The following is a 27438-nucleotide window of genomic DNA, read 5'->3' as shown; positions in this document are numbered from 1 at the left end:
TCCATTATATCTCCCTGATGCATTTCCTGTGTGCGTCTGTGACCCTGGCTCTGGAGTAAGAGTAGGGCTTTGAGCTTTACACAACAGCAGCCACAGGAAGAACTCAGACTGGGGACAGCTGTTCAGCCTCGGGACAATTTACCTTTGAATCTCTGGTTTTATCCAGCTCTGACTGACCTTAGGCAGGGTACTCTGTACAAATAGTCAAAACTAGGGTGAGCAAGGTAAAGACATGTGGCTTCTAAGCAACCTCTGAATGAGAAAGTTTGCATCTTACGTTGATGTAATCATAATCTAAGTGTAATCTATTCCCAACTCCTCTTGGATTCATAACATGTCCTGGAAAAGTACCAAGTAAATAGAAGTATCTTGACTTGAGACTTTTTTTTTTTAGCTTTATATCACACAAACCCACTTGCAAAGATAAAGCTTATCTTTAACCCCATCATTCCTTTTTAAAATTTTATCTTTCAATTACAGTATACATTCAACATTATTTTGTATCAGTTTCAGGTGCACAGCATAGCAGTTAGACAACCATATACTTTACAAAGTGCTCCCCCTGATATTTCAAATACCTACCCAGCAACATACATAGATATTGCAATATTGTTAACTATATTTCCTACGCTTTACAATCCAATGACTATTTTATAACTACCAATTAGGACTTCTTAATGCCTTCACCCTTTTCATCTCACTTTCCAACTTCCCTCCCCTCTGGCATCCATTAATTTGTTCTTTGTAGCTATAAGTCTGTTTCTGTTTTGTTTGTTCATTAATTTTGTTCTTTAGATTCCACGAATAAGTGAAACCATATGCTATTTGTCTTTCTCTGAATACCTTATTTCTCTTAGCATAATTCCCTCTAGGTCCACCCATTCTGTCACAAATAGTAAGATTTTTCTTTTTTATAGCTGAGTAATATTTCATTGTATACATGTATGACCAATTTTTTATCCACTTGTTTATTGATAGGTACTTGGGTTGCTCCCATATCTTGGCTATTATAAATAACACTACAAGAAACATAAGGGTGCATATGTTTTTTGAATTAGTGTTTTGAGTTTCTTCGACTATATACCTAGACATGGAATTGCTGGGTTATAAGATAGATCCCTTTTTAATTATTTGAGGAACTTCCACATTCTTTTCCATGGTGGCTGCACCGATCTGTATTTCCACTGACAATGTATGAGGGTTTCCTTTTCTCCACATCCTCATCAACATTTGTGGTTTGTTGAGTTATTGATGGTAGCCATTCTGACAGGTGTGAGGTGATGTCTCATTATGATTTTAATTTGCATTTTTTTGGTGATTAGTAATGTACATTTTTTTCAGATGTCTATTGGCCACCTATATGTCCCCTGGAGAACTGTCTATTTAGTTTATCTATTTTTTAATTGGATTTCTTTTTGGTGTTGGGTTGTATGTGTTCTTCACAAATTTTGGGTATTAACCTCTTATCAAAGGTATTGTTGGTGAAAAACATTTTCCATTCAGTAGGTTTTCTTCTTTTTTTTGTTGATGGTTTTCTTCGTTGTGCAAAAACATTTTAGTTTGATGCTGTCCCATATGTTTATTTTTTGTTTCCCTAGCCTAAGGAGATATATCAGAAAAGATGTTGCTAAGGGAAATGTCAGAGAGCTTATTGACTATGCTTTTTTCTAGGTGTTTTATGGTTTAAAGTTTTATCTTTAGGTGACTTAAATATAGTATATATTGTATATAGTGTAAGAAGGTGGTCCAGTTTTATTTTTTGCATGCATCTATCCAATTTTCCAACACTATTTATTGAATATACTGTCTCTACCCCACTGTATATTCTTCACACTTTTGTCATTAACCATATAAGTGTGGGTTTATTTCTGGGCTCTCTATTTTGTTCCATTGATTTATGTGCCTGTTTTTATGCCAGTACCATGTTTTTTTGATTATTAGTCTTCTTTATTGTTTGATATCAGTTTGTGTAATACCTTTAACTCTTTGTCTTCTAAAGAGCTAATTTGATCCTCTGCTTCATCTTATCTTCTGTTGATTCCTTCTGATGTATTCTCCATTTCAGGTATTGTATTCTTTATTTCTGACTGGTTATTTTTAGTTTTATGTGTCCTTTTTTATGTTTATTATCTCTTTATTATCCCAGTTGAAGTTCTCACTGGGTTCATCCATTTTTCCTCTAAGTTCCTTGAGCATCCTTATAACCATTGTTTTCAACTTTGTATCTACTAGATTGCCTGATTCCACCTCATTTACTTCTTCTTTTTAAGATTTCTTCTTCTTCCTTTTCTTTTGGTCACTTTTTTTTCTCTCTATTTTGCCTGCCTCTCTGTATTTGTTTCTATGTATTTCATAGATATGCCATTTTCCCCAGTCTCAGTAAGGTGGTTTCATGTAGTAACCTGTCTTGTGGGCTCAGTGGTAGAGTCTCCCTATTACTTGAGCTGGGTTCTCAAGGTGTGTCTTTTGTGTGGGTTTTGTTAACTCTCCAGTTGCAGCTGAGTCTTGCTTGCTGCTAGTTCAACTGTGGGTGAGGTTGACTCTCAAGCTGGATGACTATTAGGCTTGACTCTGACCACAGTGTACAAGCTGCTGTGGTGACTGACCCCAAAGGAGGAACTCTCTCCAACAGGGTCTGGTGCCTGCTGAGATCTCCCTTTGTGTGTACTACTTGTGGAGCTAATTGAGTCATATTCTGATGTGGTCTGAAGCCAGCCTTTGGGTGTATTATTTATGAGTCCTCTTGGGAGGGACTCTAATGCAGGTCAATATCAGATGCTGCCTGTGGCTGACCCTAGGCTACCTGTTAGGAGATATAAGATGATCCACAGTTGGTGTCTTCCTCTGATGGGTCTGAATTCTTGTGGGAGGGGTCAAGATATATACCATCATTACAGGGATAGGGGAAGGTCAGCAAATGGCCCAGCGCACCCTGAGATCTGCCACCACCTGTGGAGGAGATGGCCCTTGCCCAAAAGCTACTCAGCTCAGTCTCTCCCCATATGTCTATGACACTCCTTGAGTTTTTCCTAACTTCCTCAAGAGTTTTTCAAGAAGGACAGCAACATGGGCCCAGGCTAGAGACTGTAAGCATATCTCTCTTCCATAAATGATCTTATCTGTGCAGGACTTTAGGTAGTCTTGAGGAGGGACTAGTACATCTCTCCTGCTTAATGTTGTATTGAGAGAAGTGCTCAACCCAGGAAAGATGGCATCTGTGGATGGTGTGGGAGAGGGACTCAACACAGGGACTTTGCCAGTTGTCCTTCTATTCTTTTCCCTGAAGCCTCTTAACCCAATCTTTCCCTGTATAACTCCAGTCCCTTCTAAGCTGCCATCTCTCCACTAGAGCCCAGGGTGAGTGCCCATGAGCAAGATTTTGTGCACTGGTTCTTTAAGAGAGTGCCTGAGTTTTCAGTAGTTTCCCTTTTCACCAAGATAGACAGAATCCTCACTAATCCTCACACTCGGATATTATGTGGGTACTTCTTCCCAGCTCCAGTGCTCTAGCATGGGGTTGAGGGCCCTCATTCTTCTAGGGGAAACCTCTTCAGCTGAGACATTGCTCCCAATTCTTAACTGCCATACATAGAAAGGGCCAGCCCTTTTCACATCTCTACCCTTCCTATCAGTCTAGACATAGTTATAAGACTTTTGTTCAGCTAGTCTTCAGATGGCTATCGACATGGATTATTCTGTAATTTAGTTGCAATTTTGATGTGGTTCTGGGAGGAGGAGAGTGTAACTTCCACCTATTCCACTGCCGTATTTAATCTTTCAACTTCATCATTCTTAATCCTGTTCATTAGACAGTCATTCTTACCAATGTAGATTGTTGCATTCATTTACATTTTTTAAGGCCAATGAAAAAAATAAACTTTAAAATTTAATCTGATTTATACAAGCAGATGCACATACATTGTGGCATTTAGTGTGTATTTTTATTATAATGTTTATAATATCTGAATGCCAAATCCTAAAGAAAATTAATTACTCATTTTTACAAAATATGTTTTAATATAAAAAAATCTTTTCACCCTGGCTGGTGTGGCTCAGTGGGTTGAGTGCTGGCCTATGAACTGAAAGGTCGCTGGTGCAATTCCCAGTGAGGGCACATGCTTGGGTTGTGGACCAGGTCCCAGTTGGGGGTGTGCCAGAGGCAACCAACTGATGTATCTCTCACACATTGATGTTTCTCACTCTCTCTTTCTCCCTCTCTTAAAGTAAATAAATAAAATTTCAAAAAAAAAAAAAAAAGAAAGAAAGAAAGAAAGTCTGTATTTCCAACTAGAGATCTATGAGCTCTAGTTGTATAAAAAAAATCTTTTCCAGTCTAGTGATTTGGGAATGCTATTCCACAATAGTTTGTTTAATGTACATTAATACATTGTAACTTTTAAAAACAGTCCAGGAAAATTAAAGAAATCAAATTATTCACAAGGTCCATTTGAGTAAGTCAACATTGTGCATAATTGAAAGATAACTCCAGAAATATTAAACATTATCTGTCTTGTTTTGGCTCTTATCAAATTAGTTATATTATTATAGAAGAGTCGCTGTCTGTTCTAGTCCATCTGTGATATCTGATGGTTTTGGGTAGAGGTGAAGTTACATTTCCAAGGGAAAGTAATCTTTCTGTTCCCTTTGGTTATGTCCATTCCCTGCTGCTGCTGGAGCTTGGTTGAGAGGCAGATCCCAATAACACGTTTCTGCTGAGATTGCCTGACATCACAAAGATAAGGGATAGGTTCAGTCACATTCTTGCTAAGTTGAGCCAGTGTCAGGGTATTAAATTGGCTAAAAGTAGTGGAGCTTATTGCCAGTCTGTTAAACTCACAGCGTTGCTTTTTACTCATTTAAACCTCAGTGAGTTTCTTTCTGCTAAGAAATTTAGGCTCTGATTAATTTCTTCAGTAACTCTTTGAAGTGGGTATAAAAAATATTTTTTCACAAAGTATAATTTTTCTCCTCCTCTAATATCTCCAATAAATCACTAAGGCAGGGGATGATTCATAACATTTGAAGGTGTCTCAGAGAAAAAAGGGTCAGGTTAGTACTCTTCAATTATAGGGATGTTCATCTTCCCTCTACATTAGTCACTTTGGGGCTCAGATTATCATGAACCCAAACAAACCTCACTTAACTCTGAGTTGTCCCACTCTGTCTAATCCTCTCACACCTTTTACTGAAAACCTTCTTTAAATCTTTCTATTATTTCTGATAGGGAAACTCAAAAATTAAAGATTTTAGCCTTAGTTGATAGGGTTATGGATTAATGCATGTGGAAAACTGTCATTCCAAGAACTAGAATGCTTGACCTATGTGACTCCAGGAGGTTGGTAGGCAATTCAACCTTTGTGCCCTAGGGGGTCTGCAAGCAACGGGGATGGTATCTGAGTTGTTGATGAACAGGTAAATAAGTACTAGAAAAATTGCCCTTAGACTGTGACTCTTATCCAATTAATCTTTTTCCCAAACTCATTATCTATTCTTTCTTACAATTCTTAGATTTATAGCCAGTTGGTTATAAGCACACATAACAACCTGGACTTGCTATTGGCATCTGAAGTGGAGGGCAGACTTATGGGCTTAAGCCCTTAACTTGTGGAATCTGATACTACCCCCAGGTAGGTAGTGTCAGAATTGAGTTGAAGTATAGAATTGTTTAGTGCAGGGAGAAAAACCACACATCAGAATTGGTGTCAGAATCTTAGCAATAAATGGTTGTTATAGTAATAGAGTCCCCTTCATGACTTCATATCCCAGAACAAAACTGAATGAGGAATGCCTGACATTTTATTTGGACAGCTGTTTTTAACTTGGCACATCTGTTTTACATATTTACACGCAAAAATATCGTTTATAAAGCATGCCCTAGACACAGTTCTGAAAGATTTGTAGTTTGTCTTTAGCCCCGCCCCCTTGCATCAAGGCCCCTCCCATGCACATTTTGCCCCTTAATCTCATCAGGACGTCAGGAGTTTCCCTCCACCACAGCTATTGAACTGGCTGCTCTGTAGGAAGGATCTGAGGACACTAGAAACATGGAATGTTAGAGCTGGAACACAATTTTAGCTTATCTTGTTCAAATCCCCTGATTTTACAAATGAGTAAATGAAGGACTTGAGAGGCCAACATACTTGCCCTAATTTACCTGCATTAAAGTAGAGGTGCCAGTTGAAAGTTTCTAAACGGTAGGACCATAAATATTTCACGTACCACATTAAGGAAGCTTCCAGCTAAAGAACTGTGTCTTTATCAGTGAGCTTTTAGCTCTCAGCCAGCCCAGAGATATTTGCAGGCTTGCATATAAAAAATTATGTAATTTTGCTGCAACCTCTCAGAACATCATGCTTATCCCCAAAGGGCAGGTTTGAAGGTCTATTTTTGGAGTCTGTAACCTATTGAGACAAGATAGTAAGAAGCTAGGAAAATTCCTTGGCAAGTGGAATAGGGAAACTGAGACAGATAGCTGAACAAACTGACCAAGCAGTTTACAGCCAGATACAGAAGTTCACCTCCCTAAAGATAAAATCTAGGCCTCAGTTGTATTTCAGTTCCAGGCCCAGAAAAGCAGCAAACCCAGGTGGGTGTGGCCAGAATTAACTGCAATGACTAATGATCCCCTGTCACTGACCAATCAGTGGAGACCACGACCCTGAAAGGGCACACCTGTATCCTTTGGAGGGGATGGGGTGATATAGTGCATTGACGTGTTCACATTCTTCCTCTTCTTGGAACAGATTTGGAAATAGGTGTTTCACCAGAAAATTACACTTACTATTTGCAAATGTTAATATTTTTTCAAATGCATCAATATAAAGTTGTTCTTGATTTCTTTTTCTGATGAGTCTTAGAAGATATTTGTTCATGTTGTGGCATTTTTAGAGTAAGGTTACAGTTTTGTTTATCAACTTATTCTTTATTCTTCATTCAATTCTGATGTCATTTGTCATTTTTAAAATTAAATTCTCTTTTTGGGTTTTAATTTTTCTAATTCAGTAAGTTAAAGGCTTAGTTTGTGCTTTGGTGCAATGTGGGCAAACTGCTTTAAAAGTGTGAAGAAATGGCTAAGAGATGATTCTTCTCTCTCTGTTTCTAACATTAACGTGCTACGTTGTCCAGGGTGCTGGGGAGGGGAGTAGGGCCATGAACAGTAAATGAGACACTGTTGCTGTCTTTGAGAAGAAAAAGTGCAGCAGTTAAATGTCTTTTGTGAAGAGCGATCTAGTATAAAGGATGTCATATGAAAAAATTAGAAAATCATCTGAGGGAAGAGACACTTGGAGAACTGCAAGTGAAGTTCAATCAATTTTCTTTTCTATCAACCAATGTTTTATAGTTAAGAATAAACAAACAAATGATCTGAGTAGGAGGAGGTTGAAAATGGCAGCTGGTGAAAGATAGTAGCAGAAAGATAGTAACAGAATTGAAGATCTGGGACTCTATTTGAAAGCACTGAACCGAGAGAATGAGCTACATCCTAAGAGGAGCCCCATATTAAAAAATAAGAACAGAAGTATGCCCCCTCCAAATGATGACTTGATTAGGAGGGGTGAACTAAGCCACTAAACTTAAAAAAAAAAATTTTTTTTTGGTATAATGTACATTTAGAAAAGTACATAAATCAGAAATAATTTTCACAAAATTAAGACATCCATGCAACTACATAAAAAAAAGAAACAGAACATTTTCTAATGCCTCAGAGATTTTCCTGGGCTGTCTTCTAGTCATTATCCACTTCTATTATAACATCTATTTCCATAGATTAGCTTCAACTGTTTTGAAGTGTGTATCAATGGAGGAATTATGCAATAGATTAGTATTAGGCTGCTTGGGCTGCCATAAAAAAACAATCTCAAAGAGGAGGTGGCTTTAACAACAGAAATTCATTTCACAGTACTGGAGGCTAGAAATCCAAGATCAAGTTTCCAACTAATTTCATATCTGGTGAGAGCTCTTATCCTGGCTTTCAGATGACCGATGACCATCTTCTTTTTGTGCCTTCACGTGGCAGAGAGAGAGAGAGAGAGAGAGAGAGAGAGAGAGAGAGAGAATATTTGCTCTCTCATTTCTCTTCTTATAAAGACATTTATCATATTGGATTGTGGCCCCACTCTGTGATCGCATATAACCTTAATTATCTTCAAATATAGTCACAATAGTTTCAACATGTGAACTTTGGGTGGGCATAAACATTCAGTCTAAAACAGATTCTCTTTCTGGCTAACTTTATGTTTGTGAGAATCATCCTTATTATTGTGTGTAGTGTTTGTTAATTCTTAATACTGTACAGTATTCCATTGTGTGAGCATATCACATGTATTTTCCCCATTTTATTGTTGAGGTATCTGAGCAGTTTCCAGTTTGGTAATGCTATGAACATATTTTATATGCCTTTTGGTGAACACGTGGATACATTTCAATCGGCTATATGTGTAGAAGTTGAATAGCTCGATCACAGAGCATCCATGTGATCAGGTTTACTAGATGGAGGTTGCCAAATAATTTCGCCAGGTGGTTGAACTAGTCTTTATCAGAAATCTATGAGATTTTTGATTATTTCAGATCCTTGCCAACTCAGTCTTTTTTATTTTAGCCATATGCTGTGGGCCATTTGGATATCTTCTTTTGTCAAGCTCTCATTGAAGTCTTTAGCCCATTTTCTTATATTGTGAATTTCTGACAAAATGGTATGAAAGAGCACATAGGGAAGGTCTTCTACCTGTGATAACCTCTAGCTGGACTTAGCTCTTCTCACTCATGCTTAATTAGGAGAAGAAAAGTATTCATAACAAAACTCTGAGGAATAAAAAACTAGGATACATGGAAGGAAGGAAGACAAGAGAAATGTACCGAAATTTTTAGGATCCAAAAAAAGGTTTTGACAGAGCAATTCAAATGAATAATAATTACGACAAAAAAAGAAATGACATAAAAGTTACTTAAAAAAGCACTACAAGAAAATCACTGAAGAAAGGAACATAGAATTCAAATACTTCAACGGATAAAATATATAAAAGAACAAAAGTGAATTCCACACTGTATTAGTTTCCTAGGGCTGCCATGACAAATGACCACAAACTGGGTGAGTTAAAGCAACAGAAATTTATTCTCTCACAGTTCTGGAGGACAGCTTTTGGTAATTTCTGTAAATTGTTGGCAATCTTCCCTATTTGCGGACATGTGAAACTAGAAAACAAGTTACTTGCTTCTAGAATGAAATGGTGAGACAGCTGTAGCATAGACATTCTCATTCCCATAGGAAAAAAAGTCAGAAGAAATAAAGAAGCCCAAACAAGTCCAAACCCAACAGGTTGCATTCCATTAGGCTCAAGGCCTGGGAATAATCCTTTGAGGCCTGGTGCTTTGCCCTTTGGGCCTGCAATAGGGAGCCTGCCCTCTCTGGCTTCCACCTTTGCAACTGTGGCTCTGCCCTTGAGGTGATTCTTCTTTTTAATTTTTAAAAAATTTTATTTATTTATTTATTTTTAGAGAGAGGGGAAGGGAGAGAGAAAGAGAAGGAGAGAAACATTAATGTGTGGTTGTCTCTTGCATGACCTCAACTAGGGAGCTGGCCCACAACACAGGCATGTGCCCTGACTGGAAATAGAACCAGTGACCCTTTGGTTTGCAGGTTGGGACTCAATCCACTGAGCCACACCAGCCAGGGCTGTTCTGTTTTATTAAAGGTTAGTGCATATTTGTAGCCAAGCAGATTTGACAGCCTATCTTTTTGTCTGTAGAATGCCAGAAGTCTGACAGCCTTTGTTCATTTTCTCCTGTCTCTGTCTCTTTCAGTCCAGGCTAGCAATAGGGCATAACATTCTCAAAAGCCTTGTTGACGTCCCATGCAATTCATAGCACATTATGCCATCATAAAAGAAAGTACACCATAGATCCTTCTTTGATAACTCCATCTCTGTCCCTGGTTTCTCTCGTGACACTTGATTTGATCCATGAGTTATATACTTAATCTCTTTGGCACAAAGTGGTCCAGAATCATTGGTCTTGTCTCTAGAGAAAGCTGACAATTTTTGAAATCATCAGGTTCTGGTTTTTCTTTTTTTTTGTTTAATACTTCCTTCCTCAATTTTTTTTCCCACTCACATTTTGCTTAGTTAGCAAGGAGAAACCAGAATGAACCTTTACCACTTTGCTTGGAAGTAGCCTGAGATAAATATCCAAGTTTACCACTTATAAATAAGTTCTGCTTGTGTGTGTGTGTAACAAGACTTCACTAAAAAAGGAAAAAGAAAAACCCATGATTATAAACAAGAATGTGGACTTTTAGCAAAACAAACGAACAAACAAAATAATAGAACAAAAAAGGTGGGAGCAGGGTTGTCAGAAGGATGGAAGAGGGGTTGTTACAGCCAGAGAAGTGTAGGAGAAATCTTTTTTCTTTTTCTTTCCATTTCTTTAAAAAAACAGACACATGAAAACACACACATAACCAATGTTTGTGCTCATGTAGAAATATAAATAGAGCAGAAATGACCACTTCGTTCTTTTCTCTTCCAAAGGCAGATAAAAAAAAAAAATCAAACAAACATTTTTCTCATACCTCTCTAGAAGCACCTTTGATCTTTATATTTCTACCAACATTCTGTGCATGATGATGCATGTATTCTCTAAGATGATGGACAGTTTCTCTACCAAGCTCTTCACTTCCCTCTGAGCCCACACCTGAGTTGCTTTTAACATTTATATTTCTACCAACCATATCTTCAAGGCAATCTAGATTTTTTTTCTATGAAGTACCCCAAATTCTTCCAGCCTCTACTCATTTCCCAATTCCAAAGCCACTTCCACATTTTTGGATATTTGTTACATTAGCATCCCACTTCCCAGTACAAAATCTGTATTAGTTTCTTAGTGCTGCCATAACAAAATAGCACAAACTGAGTAACTTTGTAAAAATAAATTTATTCTCTCATAGATCAGGAAACCAGGAATTAAAAATCAAGTATCAGCAGGGTTGGTTCTTTCTGGAGTGGGAAAGAGAAACTCTCCCACTCCTGTCTCCTAGCTTCTAGCGGTTGCCAGGAGTCCTTGACATTCCTTGGCTTATAGACACATTACTCCAACCTCTGCACCCATCTTTACATGTCCTTCTCTGTGTCACTGTTTGTCCTTTTCTGTCTCTTATGAGGGCAGTCTCATGGAAATTAGGGCATACGCTAACCCAGCATGAATTTATCTCAATTCTTAGCTTAATTACATCAGCAAAATCCTTATTTCCAATAAGATTATATTCTGAGATTCTAGGTGGACATAGATTTTTAGGGGACACTCTTCAACCCATTATGCACACTATGAAATATCTGACCATAGAGACATTAAGAAGAACATGAATTGATTTAACAAAGATTAAAAAAATAAAGTAGCAGAAAGAGATGAAATGGGAGGTTTGAGACTTAAGAACAAAAGCTGAGCATGTTTAAGACAGAACTAATGAACACATTAGAATTAGTAGGGATGGACTACTTTTTAAAAACAGAGTTTCTGAAACGGAGGAAAGATTTGGCATGATCACAGTGGTTTGATATGAAAGAGACAAAAGGATTAAAGCATTTAGAGGGCATGTAATAGATACAGAGAACAAAAAACAAGTCCACACAGCAATCTTCGGTATCTATGAATAAGACAAATGAAACACTGGAGTAGGGAAAAAAGTATTCAAAAACAGAATAATGAATATTTTTATAAGAAGAAGAAATAACTGATACTACAGATGAAAAGGTCCATCATGTTCTAGGAGAAAAATGATATCTGGTGTTCATTATCAGGGAATATTATGAAGAATTTACTGAATTTCAAGGACAAAATTTCTGCAAGGATGTAGGTATGAAAAAGGCTATGTTTCATACACTTCAGAGCTCCTCTGACTTGACAGTGGGGCACTCTCTATTGAGCTCTGAGGGAAGAGGGAATAAAACATTTTATGCAAGCTTTGCTGTCATGTAAGAGGATGTCTTTATTTAAAAAAACTTTAAACTATAATTAATAGTTTATTGCCTTAAAAATCCTCATGCACTCCACCTATTCATTCTTCTTTCTCCTCAACCTCTGATCTTTCTAATGTTTTTACTTATACAGAATGTCATATGGTTGGAATCATATATTGTGTGGCCTTTCTGGATTGACATCCTTCGCACAGTAATATAGATTTAAAGTGTTTTCATGGCTTGCTAGACCATTTTTTTTATTGTTTAAAATATAACATTGTCTGGATGTGCCAGAGTTTATTTATTTGTTCACCTACTGAAAAAAATTTTGGTTGTCCATGTTTTAGGAATTATAAATAAAGCTGCTATAAACATCTATGCGCAGGTTCTTGTGTAGACCTAAGTTTTCAGCTCCTTTAGATAATTACCAAGGAGGATGATCACTGGATTTGGTTTTAGTTTAGTTTTCTAAGAAAATGGCTGTTCTCCAAAGCGGCTATACCACATTGCACCTCCATCCGCATTGAATGAAAGATCCTGTTGCTCCACATCCTCACAGGTGTAGTTGATGTTTTTGATTTGGGCCGTTCTAATAGGTGTGCAGTGGTATCTCATTGTTGTTTTATTCTGCAATCCCCTATTGACATATAATGCTAAATATCCTTTCATAATTTGTCATTTGCATGTCTTCTTTGGTGAGGTGTCTGTTCAGGCTTTTGACCACTTTGTATTTGGGTTGTTCATTTAATTATTTTTAAATTGTCTTTGTAAATTAATTTTTTTTCAATTATAGTTTACATTCAATATTATTTTGCATGAGTTTCAGGTGTACAACATAGTGGGTAGACAAGCATACACTTTACAAAGTGTTTCCCTTGATATTTTCAGTACCCACCTGGCACTATACATAGTTATTAAAATATCATTGACTATATTCTCTATGCTGTACTTTACATCCCCAAGACTATTTTGTAACTACCAGTAACTATCAATCTGTATTTCTTAATCTCTTTACCTTTTTCATCCAAGCCTTCAACTGCCCCCCTTCCCACCTTTAGTAACCATCAGTCTGTTCTTTGTATCTATGAGTCTGTTTCTGTTTTGTGTTTTTGTTTATGTTGTTCTTTAGATTCCACATGTAAGTGAAATCATATGGTACTCTTCATTCTCTGAATGACTTATTTTACTTAGCATAATATCCTCTAGGTTCATCATAAGAGGGTATTTTTAAACAAATGCGAAAATCTCAGGAAATAATCTCACTACAGCCCATATCTCCTACTGATTACAATAAAAAACTCTGAACAACCTACCAACAAACAAAAATGTTCTGAACTACTCAAGGACTCTGAAAGGTATGTTTAAAAACAGATATATTTGATCATAGGTAGGAGAGTAAACACTGAGTGAGATGTTTACATGGGGTAAGTTTCTCATTCATTTATGAATTTATTTTTTCATTGTGGATCTGCTCTAAGAGAAGGCCCCATAGAAACCAGGAAAAGGGGCCTTCACCAGCTGAAGACTGGGAAGGCTTTCTATTCTATATATCTGATCATTCACAGGTCTCAGCCTAACTCCTAATCTAGGCAGCACAGTTCTGACATTAACCAACATATGGCAAGGTCTTCAAAATGGAACTGAGCCTTGAACCACATGCACAAGTCTAGCTTTAACCCAGGAATCATCTCTCTTCACCACTTGAAATAATGCTTATGCAGGAAAGACCCAATAAAGACTTAAAAAGAATTGAATTGAAATGGACTACTTAAAAACTTTTTATACCTTCCCATGAACTATAAATCCATGGGCCAGACCTAGAAGCTTTTGCAAAGGCTCAGAAAGCTGAACTGACATTTGAATTACCATTCACAGAAATGAGACAAATCTTACTACTTAAATCATATTGGTTTCTCCAGAGGATTACAATAGGACCCACACTCTACATGACATTGTTCACAGTGTCCAGGGTACTCTACATACATAGAACTGAGCATACGTGTCTAAAAAAAGACAATGAACAGTTGTCATCACTGAGGTTATCTAGGCATCAGAACTACTAGGAAATAGAGAAGTAGTTGTATCAGATATAACCTACAAATGATGATTTTCCTAAATGTACAAATGTTTTACACACGTGGCCATGTAAAAGAAAATATAGTAGGAAAATACGCAAAAGTGCAAATGCTTAATAGAAAAAGAAATGTAAGTGGCAAAAAACATGAAAATATACTTGTTTTCTATGTAACTAAATAGTAAACAAAATAAAAAATGGTGATCTTTTTGCCTTTCAGATTAACACAATAAAAAAGATTGGATAGCATTCAATATTGGGGAGGGCATGAAGAGATAGAGGGGATTCCATTAGGACAATTCTCAGCATCAGTTATTCTAAACTTATCTGACAGGAGAATCTGAAGGAGGAGTTGAGGGAAGCTCTCTGTTCCTGAGGGCTTGTGTACATGATCTCAGTGAAGATGAAAGTCAGCGTGGTCATTAAGACAGACAGCTCAATTTGACTAATTCCTCTGAACCCCTGAATTGAAATACTCTTTTGTTAAAATAAACTTTCAGAGCTAAGTAGAGTTCTTATAAAATTACAAAGTCCAATTCCAAGAAAATTAAAAGAAGTGGTTCAATTAAAGTATAGAAATATTTAGACTTTTCATCTCTTTCTTCATCTCAGATTTGAGACAGTAATGTTGTTGCCAAACTCCTTTTCTTTGTGACTTGAAATGACTGTACTTTCAGTAATTTGAATTTGTACACGGGCTTTGGGACTTCAGCATTTAAGGTGTGGTACCTGTGAATTTAAAGATTTTATTTGTTTATTTTTAGAGAGTGGAAAATGAAGGGAGAGAGAGATGGAGAGAAACATAGATTGGCTGCTTCTCACATGCCCCCAGCTGGAGACCAGGCCCCGCAGCACAGGCATGTGCCCTGACTGCAAATGGAACCAGCAACCCTTTGGTTCTCAGGCCAGGGCTCAAACCATGGAGTGACACTAGCTAGGGCAAAAGTTTTCCATGTTGTTTTCTTTTTATTTCATGTCTAGATCTTTGTCTTCTATTAAAATTGAACTCCCTCTTCATTAAATTCATTTCTCTAAGGGACTGCACTGTGCATTTCTATTTAAATAGAGACCCTAGAGTTTGAAGACAATTTCTGAAAGGGCTTTGGGTAGGTTAATATGCCTAAAACGCACTGTAAGATGTTTTGAACTACCATTTCAAAGCTAAGAGTTACAATTGCTTATCTTGATTGCTTTTTTATTAGCTTTATTTATCTTATGGCAAAATCCTTCTTTTGTTTAAAAACTAAATTTATAGATTTTTCAGATATAAAGAAGCTTTATATTTTAATAAATGCAATATAGCCTTCTTCTATCCTTCCACATAATCCCGTTTTAAAATTTGCTGCAATAGAAATAAACTGTGACCATTAAGAGCTTGTGGCTTTGTATGATTTTTACTCTGGAATCAAGTTTAAGATCTTTACTTTTACTGTATTTAACACTGCCTGACCATGCACACTCTATCACATTGCCTACTTTTATATTTTTGTAGTACTTAACACTCTCTGAAAATATTTTTTAGTATTGTTGTATATTATTGGTCTTGTTCACAAAATCAGAGGCAAATTTCCCATGAAGCCAACAAAGTTTAAGCTTCAGAGCCCCTCTCTTGCCTCGGGCCCCTGTAAACGCAGGGAGTTTCTGGATGCTGGAAAGTGTTTAGGGTGAAGTGGGGAGGGCAGGCTGCAATCATAAAGCTTTAGCATGTCAGCAGGTCTAGTGATTTGCCGAAGGATAGCTCAGAAGAAAGGAGCGCGAATCTCCAAGGTCCAGAAAGTGGTTGAAATTTTTCTCTTACTCTGATTAACTATTCACTTTTGTCTGATTTTGTATTCTTAATTGTATAGTTTTTTTTTAAAGAGAGGACCTGCCAAATTATGTTAACTTCAAGATGTACAATTCCTGAGTATTTCACTGGCTAGAATATAAGCCTTGTGAATGGCTGTATCTGCCACTTTCACTATTGTAACCTCAAAGCTTTGAATAGTGCCAGCATATAGGAGATAGTTCATAAATTTGGCTGAATAAATGTTGAGTTGCAGAAGATCAAGGAAAAGGGCATTCCAGCCAAGACTGGTATGGGAATAGATTTGGCTTGTTCCAGGAACCATAGAAAATTCAGTATGGTTGGATTATGTGGAATGACAGGGGGAGGGGAAAGAGAGTTGCTTGGGGACATATGAAGGGCCTGTAAAATTCTCAGTGCATTGGAACATATAAAACATTTCAACGTGACTGACGTTAAGTAGATGCCCTTGGTTGCTACGTAGAAAATGTATGGAAGGGAGGGGCACTAGTGAAAGCAGGCCTGCAGTGAATGATGGTGGTGAGTTGCCCAAGAGTGATGATTGTAGAGATGGAATGAAGTAATAGATTTAGACTGGTCTGAGAGATCAAATCTAACATTTTCTGAGGTACTGGGTGTAGACAGGGAGTAAGAGGAATCAACAATGGTTCTTGGAATTTTGTGCTGAGCATGATGTTTTTTGTTATACTGCAGAGTCCTAGAGAGAATGCAAGTATAATAGGGTCTACATAACAACCAGTATTACCATATTCCTTCCTAATAATAGACTTTTATATCTCAATGGCAGATTTTCCCTAATGCTTTGAGACACAGATTTAAAATAAACCAGCATTAGTCTTGCCTTGACATTTTTCTCAAACATTTATCTGAGAAAACAGTTACTTAAAAAATTCTGAATTATGACATTATAAGTTTGTGGAAGAATCAAGATAAGATACAAGATTTTAGTAATTTTTCAAATCCATTTTATTTTAAAGATGGCTCTGAAAATCCCTCGCCAAACTTTTTTGTTATTTTCTTTTTTAACATCATTTTGAACTTACAGAAAAATTTCAAGAATACACTAAACAAATCTTGAATACTTTTTCCTAGATTTTCCCAAATATTAACATTCGCTACATTTGTTCTGTCCTTTCTCACTGTCTTGCTTTTGTTTTCCATGTCTGTCTATTTCTCTCCATATATGCACATCGTCGGCAGCCGTCCGTCTCGAGAGACGATGGTGTAGCTTCTTAAGAGTCTATCTGCACCGCCGAGAATGGCTGTGCAGTCCGACTCGGGAGTGACACGGTATCTGTCTCCTCCCGTGTTGAATTTGACATCTTGCGATGATGCTGGAGTGTCCTCTCCAGTGGAGCTGAAGCTACAGAGCCTGGGCAGGGTGATATGGAGGGTCTGCTGTTGCCCATGCAGCAGACCCCCCCTCTCTTCGCAGCTGAAGGGTCCAAGGGAAAGACGGAGTCGATACAGCTTGGGTTCAGGTGCGCCGCAGGAGTTGCCGGTGTTGACTACAACGTCAAACCGCCTTAGGGACTCCGGCTCCGGATTTTCTGTCGGGGTTTACTCCCTTAGCCTTTCCCCTGAAGAGGTATGCCGCAAGGCAGCGGAGGTTTTTTGGAGTCAGAGTTTTCCTTCTCTGATGTGCCCTGACTGGAAGATCGAACCAGCGACACTTAGCTCACAGGCCGACGCTCAATCCACTGAGCCAAACCAGCCAGATATATGCATATACACATAAGTATATACACATATACATATATACATAATACATACATATATGTGTGTATATATCTATTTGTGTATTGAGTTTTACACTCATACATTATTCTTTTCCTGAACTATTTAAGAGTTGCAGACATATGTCTCCTTCCCCCCAGGTACTTCATTTTATATTCTTTAAAAATAAACAGTTCTCCATATAGACACAGTAAAATGATCAAAGTCAGAAAATTACCTTCAATATAATAATTTACCATATTTTTCACTCCATAAGATGCACTTTTTTTTCCCCAAAATGTGGGGGGAAATATCTGTGCATCTTATGGAGGAAATATTGCATTACAGACCGTGATGTGTGTTACCTGACCTGTCAGCGGTGGCGACAGCTGTTAGAAGAGGAAGAGGTGGGCCCACGCGAAACCCCTGGGGACGCTTAAATGTCCCACCTTACTGCTGAATCTCAAGGCATCTAGTCAGTTGCCGTCTGCCTCTGCTCATCACCTGGGACCTGGGAAAATGCAGAGAGCCACCTGACACTCCCAGCTATGACCACCGACCTGTCAACTCAGCTGAGGCTAATAACGGATATGAGGCACAGTGCCAATTGCCAATTGTCTTTGACACTGGGTGGGGTCTGTGTCAGTAGAACCGCCTCCAATCACCAATCACTGTGTCTTAAGCTCTGCCAATCATGAGAGGCAGATGTATGGAGCTGAAGTAACATGTTCTTGGCTGGCCACTGGCTCCGTTAGATGCTACAGCTGTCTCGTCTACCTCCATACTGTTTCCAGTGCACACCAGGTTTCTGTGTGAGGAAGCCAGCAGTAACTGGGTGAGCAGCCATAAATGCTGAAGTTTGTAGTATATAAAGGAAGTTATGGTGGGGTCACTATTCTTGTAGTAACACAGGCATTGAGGGGACTAAGGGGTATCATTAGCAGTAAGAGGCACTGGGGGTAGTCCTCCAGAACCTGTAAGTAGGATAGTGATACTCTCAGTGACTGTTACAATCAGTGATACCTCTTAACTCCCTCAATGCCTGTTTTTAAAGGCCCCCATAAATTCTGACACTAGCGATGATGAGTTATTGGGGTTCCCAGAAAACTAGAAGAGTACTTGAACCTTAAAGCCTCTCCTCATTTGTTAATGACAGTGATGATGGCTCTTAATATTGCTGTTGACTGCTGTTCACTTTACATGGTTGAAATATTATTCTGTTATATTTTATTAAATATTTTAGTACACCATTTGGTTCAGAATATCTTTTTTCTTGTTTTCCTCCTCTAAACCTACATGCGTCTTATGGTCAGGTGCATCTTATAGTGTGAAAAACATGATAATTGGCAAGTTTTATGGAGATTCCTTTGGCCAGTTATTTTCTAAAAATTTAAAGCTCTAGCTTATTTTTTCCCAACTATGTTATTAGAATGAAAGTGACCACTTAAAAAATAAGAAATACTTATTCAGTACCAGCTGACTGAATCTCTTTTTAAATTTATCGTCATTAACCTCAAGGAAGTCCTTGGTGCTACCACCTGGAAATTCTACTATATTTCTCTAATCTATTTACTCTCCATTCTTCCAATTAATACTTTTTCCATTTTTGAAAAATTGCTACAACTTCTAACTTCTTATTTCACTGAGAAAATAGAAGCTCTTATAAGAGAATTTCCACGCATCCCCCCTACAAAGTCTGTCGAACCACCTTGGACTACATCCTCTGCTTATTCCTCTGCTACTATGAAGGAGTTATTTTTCCTTCAACCCACAGTTGACCCTTCCTCTTGACACTGGGTCTGGCCCCATTCTCATGTGCTTTCTCCAGTACTGGGATTCTCTGGTTTTCCCTCTCTACACTTAAATCATTAATATTTTCTTCTTCATTAGATTATCTACACCATCATACAAACCTGACTTCCTCTCTCCCACACCAATATCACCCCCAGCTATAATCCATTCTCCCCACAACAAAGACAGCTAAAGAGCTGTGTATACTCACTGTTTCCATTTCCTCTCCCACATTTTCCCTTGAGCCCACTCTAATAAGGCTAGTTCTATCCTGCGATTCCACCGCAATGTTCTTAATCAAAGATATCAATGGTCTGTGTTGCCAAATTCAATGTTCATTTCCCATTGCTCAGCTTACTTAACTACCAGCAGCATTTGATGTAATTGATGACTCCCTTCTCTTGAAGTATGATACTTTCTTCACTAGGTTTACTCCTTTGTCATAGTTACCCTCTCTCATGCATTGTTTCTTTTCAGTCTCATTTGTTGGTTCTTTCTCATCTTTCTGATCTCTGAACATTGCAGTTCTCCTGATTCAGTCTTCTGACTTCTTTTCTTTCTACCCTATTCTGTATGATTTTATTCAGGTTCAAGTTTTGAATATCATCTACAATGCTGTCTGCCAACAACAGAGCAGAGTGCTAAAAGCACAAGACCCAGAGCTTGCCTCCCTGGCTTTGAAACTTGCCTTCACCACTTATTAGCTTTTTAAACATAGGCACATGACTTAACTTCTCTGAACATCAACTTCCCCACCTGTGAAGTGGAAATAATTATAGTACTTACCTGCCAATTTTGTGAGAATTTATGTTGGTCAAATTTAACTTGAAATCATAAACCACTTTTAAGTATTTACAACAACGGGACTTAATGCATATGAATAGTAACACAGATGATTAGAAGAGCGGAGAAGTCAACCAAGAGATGATGAAGAAACCCAAGTATTAGTAACAACAATAAGCCATTACCACTACCTGGAGGGACAAAGCAAGACTTAGTATAAAACTATAATACTCAAGACAGTGTGGAGCTGCCATGAGAATATACACATAAATCAATTCAATGGAATACAGAGTCTAAAAATAGTTCCTCACAACTATGGTCGATTGAATTTTGAAAAAGATGCCAACATAATTCAAAGGAGAAAGTAAATTATTTTCAACAAATGGTGCTGGAAAAATTGAATATCCACTTGGAAAAAAAGTAGAGTGCACACCATATATAAAAAATAACTTGAAATAAATCACAGAGCTAAACTTGAAAGCTAAAACTATAGACTTGAAGAAAACATAGGAGAAAGTTTTTGGAGTCTTCTGGTAGGCAAAGTGTTTTGGACATAAAAAGCACAAACCATAGAAAAATTTGATAAAATAGGCTTCAACAAAATTAAAAGCTCTGCTCTTCAATGTACATTGTTCTACAGAAGAAAAGTTAAGGACAGACTGGGAGAAAATATTTGCTATGCCTATATCTGACAAGCAGTAATATCCAGAATTTAGTAAGAACTCTTACAATTAATTAATAAAAGGCAAACAATAATCAGCAATAAAAAGAAATAGACTATTGATACACACAAACATGGATAAAACCACAAAGATATTACTCTGAGTGAACAAGTCATTCCAAAAAATTACATATTTTATCACCCTGTGTATATAAATCTCTTGAAGAGACAAACCTAAGCTATAGGGACAGTGGCTGGGGAATTGACTGGGACAGGGCACAAGGAAATTTGGGGGTGACAGAAAATACTTTATATCTTGACTGCAATGGTAGATATACAATTGTATACATTTGTCAAAACTCATCAAACTGAACACTTTAAGTGGATGCATTTTATTTTTTGTGAATTATGCCTCAATTAAGTTGAGTTTAAAAATTTTAAAAAAAGTCCAAACGTAAATTATTGATTTTTTTTCTGAAAACCTGCTGCTCCCACAATCCTGCCCACCTCAATACATGACAAATGTATTTCTCCAGTTGCTCAGGCCATAAATATTGGAGTATTTCTTGACTATTCTCTTTCACTCACATAGCATCTCTAACCCATTAGCAAATTCCATCAGCTTTACCTTCAAAATACATCCTCCTGGTGGGAATGTGAACTGGTAGAACCACTGTGGAACACAGTACAAGGGTTCCTCAAAAAATTAAAATAGAACTACAATATAATCAAGCAATTCCTCTTCTGGGTATTTAACCAAGGGAAACAAAAATGTTAGTTAGAAAAGATGATCTGCCCTCCCATGTTCATTGCCACATTTATGTTTATAATAGCAAAAATATGGAAAAAACTAAGTGTCTATTGATAGATAAGTGGATAAAAAAACACACACACATATGTATAATGAAATATATACATACACATATAATAAAATATATATACATACATATATAATGAAATATTATTTGTCATAAAAAGTAATTAAATCTTGTCATTTATAACAACATGGATGAATCTTAAGGGCATTATGCTAAGTGAAATAAGTAAGAGAAAAACAAATAGCATATAATCTCTCATATATGGAATCCGAAAACAAACAAACAAAGAAACCTAAGCTCATAGATACTGAGAACAGATTGGTGGTTGTGAGAGGCAGGGGCAGGAGGGGAGAAAAATGAATAGTTATTTTTTATTTTTTATTTTAAGTGAATTTAATAACGTTTTAAATGTAAAAAAAAAAAATCACTCTAAGTATGATCACTTCTTGTCACTTCCACCACAACCAAACTGGTTCAAGCTACCATCATTTTGCCTGGATTATTGCAGCAGCCTCTTGAGTAGTCTGTTTTCTCCCATTGTTGCTCCCTTTCCTTCACTGTCCCAGGTTTTCTCAACAAGCAACCAAGTCATTTATGGGACTTGTCTGCTAAAAATTCTCCACCGATAAATTGTCTCATTCAGAATAAGAGATGACTTTCTTAACAATGGCCTCCTCAGTTTGGCCTCCTCTTCTGTACCTTATTACCTCTCTAACCTCATCCCTGCCGCTCTCTCAATGCTCTCCCCAGTCCAGAAAACTCCATGGTAGTCCTCGAACTCATCAAGGACACTTCCACATCAGGGTCTCTGTGCTGCCTTCTCCCTAAACAGGGCTGTTCACCCAGCACGTCTGCCCCGCTCCGCTGCTCACTTTTCCCATGCTCTCCTCCCAGGCTGCCTTCTCAGAGAGCCTTCACCAACCATCCCTGTAAAATAGCCCAAAAATCTCTCTTCCCTTTTTTTTTTTTTTTTTTTGCTATATTTTGATACTCAGACCTTATAACTCACAGACAGAACATTTATCTGTTAATTGCTTTTGGGGGGATCTTTTTTCCACATGGAATATAAAAGAGTTGGGAATTCCTTTTGTTTCCTAATATATCTCCATCACCTGGAATGGTGCACTCAACAAATATTTATTATTCTATTATTTATATCAAGCATAATTTATATTAGTTTTATGTTTATGTATTTATATTATATTTAACATGTACATTATACTATTATTAAATTAAATAAGCACTTGATAAACATTTATTGAATGAATGGTTTTACTCTGGAAGCATCACACACACACACACACACACACACATTTTATATTTTCTGTCTTTTTTGGTGAGGAAGTTTTATTTTTCCTCATCGTGATTCCCTGAAACAATCATCTGTCTCCCTTGTTTGTTTGACCGTCTTCATTAGAGTCAGCAAATGCCTGGTGGGAGTGCCGTCACATTCCCTGCCTGAGTTCATGGTAAACATAAATAATCCATTCTGTTTCTTTCCCACTGAGCCAGTGTACTTTGTCATTCTGCTCAACACAGAACTTGGGACAGCCACCTTGAATTGATTGGATGTGGCAGGAAATATAAAACCTGTTTGTTATCTTGGATGTAAATTCAAACTTTCTTTGGTTGTTGTTTTAGGCTTGATTTCCAAACTGACCAAGGATGCGGACCCCATGGGATAAAATGGAAATTACATGCTCTTTAAAGTTCTTCCAGCTTTGTTAGGAAGGACTAAAGAGGCAGAGATACAGTAAGTAATGACTGCTACATATTTTATTAAGAAATTTGGGGGATGGTTTAAAACCAATTCTCCTTTATCTGCACCTTAACAAAATCTCAGTGTAATTGACTCATATTCCTCCTTAGCCTCCTAAAGCCTAATCAATCACAGACCTCAAAGACATTTACAGAAAACTCCACAAATTGTTTGCTTTCTTGTTAATAACAAGGAGATATCTTACAGAGGTATACTTTATAAAAGTGTAAGCAAGGCTCTCTGTACCATTTCTGAAGTGAGACAGACTGGCCAAGGCCAGAGAAACATTGTTTCCAATCTCTTCCTCTTAAAACCACAATGGTAATATTAGTCCTTATTTCAAACGAGGTATCTGGCTATAAAGTACGGTATTTATTATTACCAGTGATAGGGGATGGAACTCAAGAATTAAAGATTTTTTTGAGTTAAAGATTTTAGCTTCAGTCATAGACGATATGCTTTCGTGCTGAATGCATGTGGAAAGCTGGTATTCCAGGCACTGGAATGCATGACCTATAAGACTCTGGGAGGTTGACAAACAATTCAGTTTTTGTGCCCCCAGGTGTCTGCAAGCCTTGGAGGTGATATCTGAGCCATTGTGTTCCAGGAACATCCATGACGCAGATAAAAGAATTCTTTATCAAGAGATAAAGAAGTACTAGGAAAATCCCTGTGGGACTAGAACTCTCAGCCAATTAACCTTTTTTTTTTCTTTCCAAATGGCTTACCTACTCTTTCTTTTCCTTATAAAAAGTGTTGGCTTGCAATATGTTAAGATGGTTTTGAAGGGTACACAACCTGCCATCTTCTCAGATTGCCAGCATCTGAACAATGAGCCCAGAAAGATTCAATCCTTGTTTCTGCTTACTGATTTGGGTAGTGGAAGGCAGCAGGAATACCTACTTTTCCAGTTTTGCTAGAAGATCACCACTAGAATAGAAAAAGCATACCTTTAGGCAAACGTAAATCTCAGAAGGCAGCCCATGCAGATTCCGTCATGTGTCTGGGACTCAGGAATTTATTGGTTCTAAGTTTCTTTGATGTTTGCCCAACACACTGGCCCAAATGTTTTTTATCTTCCTCTTTATGATCTCTGGTCGAGGTGTGCTGGTAGTTGCTAGACAGGTAGTGTTTTTATGTTAACTCTTCTTCAAACATCTATTCCTCAAAATGTGAATCTTAGTGCTGACAGGAAAACATGTTTTTTAGACAGAGTTTTGGGGTCATTTTTTTCTTTGTGTACATTAAAAAAATCTGATTCTTTAAGGCAGTTGGCCAAGTTTCCTATTTACATTAATTGAGTTACTACTCTAATTTTGAATCTGTTGGTATCTTTGGTTTCAGGAATATTTCCACTGTCAATGTAATTAAATTCCATATCACCTCAAGTTTATTCTAGCATGAGGGAAGAAAGTTACATGGGATTTCATTCACGTTTTAATTAATTAATCTTTTGGTGGTTACTGACCCCTGATGGAGTACTTTTTTTTAACAGAACAAAGTTATATTTTCTCATTGTATTCACTACAAACTAACTGGTCTTTTGAAGTGCCCCAAATTGTCCACGTTTGCATTTGTTTATTTGTTTAATCAACTATTTCAACCTTGAAGGCTTGATATGTTTTAACATCAATAGAAAACAATTCTTAGCAAATGAATGTCATCTTTTAACATTGAAGTGGCTGTTATTTTATCTTTAAACATTTAAACAATATTTAAATAGTCTATAGTCTCATATAAGTCTATGTTTTAATTTTATTGGTATTTATATCAATAGGCATTTTAATTTGACTTATTAAAATTCCATTATAATTAAGCTTGTTGTAACATAGTTTCTACCATAGTTTTGAATAATAATAATTTTCAAAATATATAACTTGCAAATAAAGAAAAGCTTAACAGATTTACCCTTGAAGGTGGACAATAATGTCTTTCTAATATCAGCAACATACTAGGGGATCTCACTGTATTTGCTTCTTATCACTGTCACAGTGGTTTATCAATAGATAGTAAGTGGCAATCATATCTAAAATCATTTTATTTAAGCTTAACTTTTGTTCCAAGGCGGTAAATACAAAGGCAGAAGAAGCATGGAACGCAGATAGTATAGTAACTGGCACATTGTATGGTCCCCTTGCTAATGATCTGCCAACCATACTTGTTTCCTCCCCCCCTCGCCCCCCCCCCCCCCGATTTCTGTAGTTAGACTTTCCCCTGGCTATCCTTTCTATCCTCAGATATTAAATAACTGGCTCCTTTTCAGGTCTCACCTCATCAGAGAGGTAATGCCCTAGTTTAATGTGTATCCCTAATTAGTTACTATACCACATCACCCAATTTTATGGTCCTCAGCCCTTATTACTAACACTTTCTTATTTTTCTGTTTATTCATTTATTTTATCTCTTCTTTATAGAATTAAAGCTCTTGGAGAGCAGGGTCATTGTCTATTTTTCTTTTCACTGGATCTCCTGAGTCTAGAACAGGGCCTGACACATAATAAGCAACCAAATGAATGAATAATCCGTGGTTATTACCCCTTTCCTTTAGTTGAGTACATCAGCACTTCAAAAGCAAAGCAGAATCATCTCGCCAGTGTGGCATTCACCATGCATAAACAGATTGTTAGAAATTAGTAAATTGATAACTGAAAACAAGGCAAGAAACTCTATCGTCCTTTATTTGATCATGCTGGTAAAAAGTGAAAATATACCAAGATAAAAGACATTCATTCACTCAATAAACCTTCTTGAACACCTATTGTGTATGAAATTGGGCTAGTGTTAATAATAAGCTGATCATGAGATGCATAAGAAGAACTGATATATTTAAAAAGCCCTAATTTAATTGGCACAGTAAGCCATTTATGAATCTAATCTGCTGCCTTTAAGCTAGCTATGCCTGTAGTGCTGTTAGAATGCAATATAAGCCCAAGGCCAAGGGATTTGGAGGAAGGAAACCTAAGTCAAAGATCCTTTATAACAGTGATAATTTGCTTTAGACCTGAAAGACTGAATGGAGGTTTTCAGGGTAGAGGAAGGAGAAAGGACATTCAGGAACATAACTAGTCTGAGCAAAGGGCCAGAAGTGTCCTGGTGCTCTGTCTGTGTTGGATCTGGGGAGGTGAGGGGGAGGAATCACCAATGGCTTTCAAGTCTGGACTAGCACGCGGAGCAGTGGCAGGACCAGAAAGGTGAATCGGAACCATGAAGAACCATAGGGGCTTTGATTTTAAACTGCAGGCATTGGGGAGTCTATGTGTGGTCAAGTGTGCATTTTAGAAAGTTCATCTTGATGACTGCTTAGAAGAGAAAAGAGGAGAGAGGCAGGAGGCTTTAAGAAGTTAGAACAGAACTTCTTTCTAGTAGTCTAGGCACTAGATCAGGAAGGTCTGAATCAGGAAAGTCCAGTAGTAAGGTAAGATTCCAAGGCTCCAAGAAAACTTAAACAGTTAATAATAATTTTTAAAAAACAACAACAAACAAAAACTGAACTACTCACAGTCAAGAGCCTGTGCAGTAAAAATTCCCCCACATTCACATATTAATGCTCTACACCTTCATATATACACCTGTCACAGATCCATCAGCTCTCTGGCCACCACAGGCACAAAGCCCTCTTGAATAAGGAATCTCGTTCCTCAGTTTCCAACAATGACAATCAATACCCCACTTCACGCTCAGTGAGGGGGCACACCATTGTTCTCACTCCTAAAATCACACAGCCTTTATATTCCCACCACGTTCCTCGGAGCCTCAACTCCTGTTTTCTGAGTCATTTCCAAGGACATCTTTGTGTTCTTATCTCGGTGCCCTCTGAAGTTGCAAATTCACAGCCCGGCGCTCTTACTCCCCCAGCTGAACAAATGGCCGGGCTACTTCTGGAGGAGTTTTACTTGCCTGGCACTGGGTCCCTGCTCATCATCAGACCGCCTCACCTCTAAGTTCACTGGCGCGGTTCCCTGGAGACCAGTGTGCTCTTTCATCCTCGCTGTAGCGCTGCTGTCTTTCCCAGGAGCCTTCCGAACGTGGGGCCTGGCTGCTGAGAGATTCTCTCTAGTCCGCTTTCTGTGATTCTGAC

Source organism: Furipterus horrens, unplaced genomic scaffold, assembly GCF_987537825.1.
Source record: "Furipterus horrens unplaced genomic scaffold, mFurHor1.1.pri manual_scaffold_1, whole genome shotgun sequence".
Lineage (NCBI taxonomy): Eukaryota > Metazoa > Chordata > Mammalia > Chiroptera > Furipteridae > Furipterus > Furipterus horrens.
Note: the sequence above shows the minus strand (reverse complement) of the source record.